This window comes from Chenopodium album, chromosome 10 (assembly GCF_948465745.1).
Source record: "Chenopodium album chromosome 10, dcCheAlbu1.1, whole genome shotgun sequence".
NCBI classification, from domain to species: domain Eukaryota; kingdom Viridiplantae; phylum Streptophyta; class Magnoliopsida; order Caryophyllales; family Amaranthaceae; genus Chenopodium; species Chenopodium album.
Window position 1 is genome coordinate 29,143,799 of NC_137843.1, and position 5,532 is coordinate 29,149,330.

A 5,532-nucleotide genomic window follows, 5' to 3' on the forward strand; every position below is an offset into this window, starting at 1 on the left:
TCTTGTAGGTTTTGGCTTGGTTCATCCTTTGTGATGGGAGGCTATTTGTTAAATCAATTGCCGAAGAATAATATCGTCTTATTTGGCTGATTTTTCTGTTTGTTTTCCCGAATAATCTTACCTGGTTTGTTGTTTCAGGGCTGCTATAGCAAATGCGGAGGCTTGTTTCCGTGGATTATACATGACAAAAAAATATGTTTTAAAGAATTCTTAATGGTTAAGGCCTCAGCAAACCAGCAGTAGTTAAGAATTGGGTGGTAAGTGATCCCATCCATCTCTAATTTTGTTTTAATATTCAACTACTTGATGTAAGCTACGTAGTAGCTTATTTTGTCAAAGCACTTGCTTCCAAATTGAAATTTCTAAGGGGAGCAAGGTTGGCTAGCAAAACTAGGATAAAAAAATCTTTTCACAAAGAAATTCGATGTTAGTGGTATGTTTGAGAGTGGGTCACATTTTTTTGATGTTAGGTGTGAAAACCGAAATTTGAGGCAGGGCAAGTATAAGTATATGTATAATGATGGTTAATACATGAAGTAGGATTGTGCAATTATACTTTGCTGACTAATTTGGCTGGAAAACTGCGGCCTGTTTGTATTGGTCTAACCATAATTTTTTTTCAATGTGGCAACATCTCAAAGTCCAGTATGTATCAATTGTTGCAACCACGACTTGATGTTCTCCTTTTTGAATTAATTTTCCCCTGATGTGTTTTAACAACAACGATCAAAGACTTTGGGATGAAGACCCTCATGAGTATGTAAGAAAAGGCTATGGTGAGTATTATGGGCTTTTCTACAGCTCTAAATTGTTTAGCTTCCATTTATTTTCAAAAAAAATTATGTTTGTTTTTGTTATATTGACTACTGAAAAAAAATGGTTATATATCTTTTTATATTGAGTAGATATTATAGAAGATCTATATAGTCCAAGAACTGCAGCTATGGACTTTGTCGGTGAGTTGGTCAGAAAGCGTGCCAAAGAAATCTTGCAAAAGTTCATTCAATATGTTGTTCAGATTTTAAAGGGTTATATATTTCTTCGGTTTATGTTATATTTGTTTCATTATAGATGATTTATGCTGGTGTTATGAACTTACATTTGCTGTACCGATCACTCCACTTTCAGGTATGATGACTTCCCAGTGGAACAAAAGCCATATCGGCAGAAAGATGGTGCCCTTCTTGCTATTGGTGCACTTTGTGATAAGCTGACACAAACTGCACCATACAAATCTGAGTTGGAGCAAATGTTAGTGCAATATGTTTTTTCCGAGTTCAATAGCCCTGCTGGTCACCTAAGAGCTAAGGTTTGTAGATTTTTTGCATCTTTTTTATTGGTGAGTTGTAGCTAATGTTTTGCGAAGATAGCCATCTGTGTAGGTTGTAGCTAATATTAAGGGGAGATGACCATCCTTGTATTTTCTTACATCTGAACCATGCGACCTGGTAGTTTTCTTAAATTATTCATTGTGGCTAATATGGACAAGCTGTAAGTTTAGTAAACTAAGTTTGGAGAGTGGACTATAATTGGAAGATAATCCAAATATAAGTGTGCTCTGTTATGTAGAGATGCAAGGAGTTATCTTTTTTCTATATGGTTTCTTTATTATAATGGATCCCCATGAATATGGAACCAAATCCTGGCTTGATGTCTGGGCTTGCTTCTAGAGATTCCTGCGGAACCTATTTATATAGACGCAGCAAATGGGACTCAACTTTCTACTATTTTTATCTCCTTCCGCCTATTTTACCTACACGCCCTCAGCAGAGTGGTCAGTATACCCTTTTCCAGAGACACGGACTCTTATTGCTGGCTATTTCCCTTTCGAAATATCTTGAAATAATCTCTTACCTCTCTCACAAAGTTAGTACTGTGTTTTTGAGTTAATGTGTTTTCCCCCTTATTAAATTTGATTCATTTTTTGTTATATAACATTGCTCAAGTTATCACTATTTACTAGGCTATTTAGCTGACATGCTTGCTTATCCAAATGCATTGGTTTTTGCTAGAGTTGACATTTGTAACCAAGCATAATTAATTCATATTTTTAGGATTGTTCCGATTCAATTCCATCAGTTCATAATAGGAAAAAACTTTTTTATCCAATTTGTTCAAATTTTTTGTTGTTCACTGGAGTTTTATCATTATATGCATGTTTGTTGACCTTGTTTGTTATAATTTGATTTTGCTTCACTTGATTTTTTTGCAGAAATCTTTTGCTTTTACAATTAGGGATTCATTGATAAAATTTTGGTCCTCTGAAGCCTTTCTCATATGGTATAAGGATCAATGCAAACCCAAATGCCGCAAGAATGGCTAAGTAGAGTAACTATGAAATGGTCAATTCTACTATCCGTCCTGGGCTGATTTGAAATAAGGGCTTTGGAATAAACCTCATTATTTTGGGGAGGGGGTGGAGGTAATAAGATCAGAAGGTCTCATGAATAGTCCTTCCAGTTATGGAAAAGTTGGATTTATGTATAATGTTACTCTTTGAGCAGATTTCCCTTGCCAATATTATTTGCTACTTATTATAGTAATGTTTTTCGTGCAGGTTTGCTGTTTTGGATACAGAAAGAATGGTGCACTTTGCGTTATTCAGCGCTCAATTCGGCCAGAAACGATTAATGAGGTGTGTTCTGTAGATTTATATGGAATTTACTATTTATGCTTTCCTATCTGTGCTGGCACTTTTATTCAGGGTGGGATGGGATGTTTCTAGATGTTTGTGCTTGATTTATGAAACTTTGTATTGCAATCTCACTTAATATGGTAGTTAAGTCACTTAATATCGTGTTAAAATACTTTTGATCATTGTGGTAATTAATTCAATTTATTGTCACATGATATAACTCTTAAATTGGGGTCACTGGATTTATTGAATCCCATGCAGCACTAAGACTTTAAAGCCTTATATCGTCCGACAATTGTGGTATCCTTTCCCTTTAATCATCCTTGCTGTCCAGTAATTATTTAGTTCGATCTTGAGGTTTCAAAGTGATCATTTTTTAAAAATGTGTAGGATATTCTTTCACGTAGGAACGTAGCTGCGACTGTTAAGATTTTGCAACAAGTATTTCCTGGACAATGACATCAGTATATGCTGACTAAATAGATGGTGTGATCATCAAACCACTTTGACTGAAACAGAGCATGTTGCTTTTCGACAAAATCACATGTTTGATTAGGAAGTGTGGTTTTTTGGGCTTGAATTTTTATTAATTTGTGCATTTTTGTTTATTGATTATTTTTCTCATCTTCTGAATTCATTTTGGTCCTTAAATTGAGTGCATTTTTGGTGATTTTAAACATCAAAGTGCATTTCGGTGATTTTTAAGTCAGATTGGGTATGAGTCCTTCTAACTAACCCCATGTTTGATGGTAAATACTTAAGTATAATTTAGATTTTTTACTAAAATAGTTGTTTTTCCACTTAACATATACAAGCATAGCCTGATTTGAGGTAGAGAGTGGTGTGTAATATTGCTGTTAATTTCGAACTTCCAGAAATTTTACATTTTTGTCTTCCAGCCCCAAAAATGGAGGAACTATTGTATGTCTTTATGTATCTTTGTATCTTGTTTTTGCTAAAGTTAAAATGGAGTATACTCGATAGAAATTATAATCGCATTTACTCTCCTTGTTGTTTGATTAATTATGCTAATACTATAAAAGATTTTGACTATTTGACCTTTTCCAAGTAATACTACTATATATGAACATTGAATCTTTGATTGCCAAACTAAACTAATTAAAGATCATATTTGCAAAGTACATTCATGATTTAGTTAATACTGCTTAATTCTGTGATACGTAGTATTTTGTTGCTGAAAATTGGCCAATGAGAGGGAGAGAGAGTGGGTGGGGGGGTTGTGTATATGTTTTCTAGAAATACTTCCTTAGTATCCCAAACTGATATGATTAGATTTTTGCTGTTTGTACAACAACATAATCCCATAGCTGAGGTGAGAGGCAAGTATTAATTGAAATTTTAAATTAAATATATTTGATTCAAAATTCTTTGCTCGTATCGTGTTGCTATTCTAATTTCTTCATATCATGTGCAATTTTTATTTCTTTGCGTTTATTGGGAGCCATTAGGCAAAGAAGAGTGCAAGAGGCAATGGCTCAGCGCTACGGAGATGGTTCGATATAAATACTTTTGTGTCAGTTTATCGAATTTTCAAGCCTTAAATGTAATATTGGTTGTATTAATGTAGTATATATAGTCTTATGTTAGAGAAATGACTCATTGTTCTACAATTTTGTTTGTTCGCCTAAATTTTTCATATTTTGGCTTAATGTTAGAGATAGTGACATTCTTTTATTTGTCGTTAGTAGTATTCCAAGTTTTTTTATGCTCTTTTGGCTTATATAAACATTCAATGAAGATAAAATCTTATGATAGTCTAGGAAATGAGTGAATTTGTTGGAGGCTCATCCTACTGTGAAAGTGTGAATTACTTGCTACAAAATACATTAGAGAGAGAGAGAGAGAGAGAGAGAGAGAGAGAGAGAGAGAGGAATGACCAAAGAAAGAAGGGTTTGAGTGGGTAAATATTTAAGCTATCATATTTAATTTGTTTTTAAAAAGTAGAATTCAAAAGAGAGATTTAGGAAAGGAAACAGTGGTGCAAACCCTTTTTAGAGTATAAAATTAATAAAATTATAACTTTATAAGAGGGAGAGAGAGATCGAGAAAGAAAAAGAGAGTTTGAGGAAAAACTTTTTAGGGTGTAATTAAGGAGATGAAAATATTTTATAGAAACTTTCTAAAATGCTCAAAATTATAACACATAAATGAAAGTTAAAGGAATAGAGAATCAGATTGACAATAGAAATCGTCAATAAGATTTGGACAAACTTTAATTCTTTCAATAAATATTATTCGTAAACAAATGTGGTTTTGTGAAAATTATGGAAATGTTAATTAATTTGTAGAACTTTTAGAATAAAATGTTCAACTTTGTGGTGGAATTGTGCTAGATCCACAAGTAAATGTTTTTTTTTTGACAAAACAAGTAAATGTTTTGTTACTACGTAAATGTTAATATAACAATAGTAAAAGAGAGAGAGAGAGAGAGAGAGAGAGAGAGGGACGAGAGATAGATAGATGGATATAAAGAGAGGGTGAGAAAGAGAGAAAGAAGGGCCGGGATAGAGAAAGAGATAGAGATGAGTCGGGAGGAGAAGGAGAGATTGAGAGGCTGGGAGAAAAACAGATCAATAAGGGTCGAAAGAGAAATAAGTAGAGCATTTAAGAGAAAGAGAGGCAGGGAGAGAGAGAGATGAGTCTAGAAAGAGAGATGGGTCGAGAAAGAGAGAAGGTTCGGGGGGGAGAGAGAGAGAGAGAGAGAGAGAGGCTTACTAATCCACTCAAACTATTAGGGTTGTACACAGTTTGGTTTGGACCGTAACCAAAGCAGACCAAGCCGCATTTTAGCGGTTTGGTTTGGTTTACGGTTTGGAAAAATATGGTTTGGTTTCGATTTTTGGGGAAATATGGTTTGCGGTTTGGTTTGGTTTGGT

At 34.1% G+C, this 5,532-nt stretch overlaps 1 long non-coding RNA gene across 2 annotated transcripts; it reads left to right on the forward strand.

The window, feature by feature from the left end:
* Window positions 1–637: 637 nt before the first annotated feature.
* Window positions 638–4,322, forward strand: LOC145563872 (uncharacterized). 2 transcript variants are annotated; one of them, XR_014094648.1, is made up of 5 exons: window positions 638–776; window positions 1,129–1,309; window positions 2,213–2,422; window positions 2,558–2,635; window positions 4,105–4,322. It is a non-coding gene; the product is annotated as an uncharacterized LOC145563872 (long non-coding RNA). The 2 variants fall into 2 exon arrangements; XR_014094647.1 differs by lacking the exon at window positions 4,105–4,322 and having other exon boundaries at window positions 2,558–3,019.
* The last annotated feature ends 1,210 nt before the right edge of the window (window positions 4,323–5,532 follow it).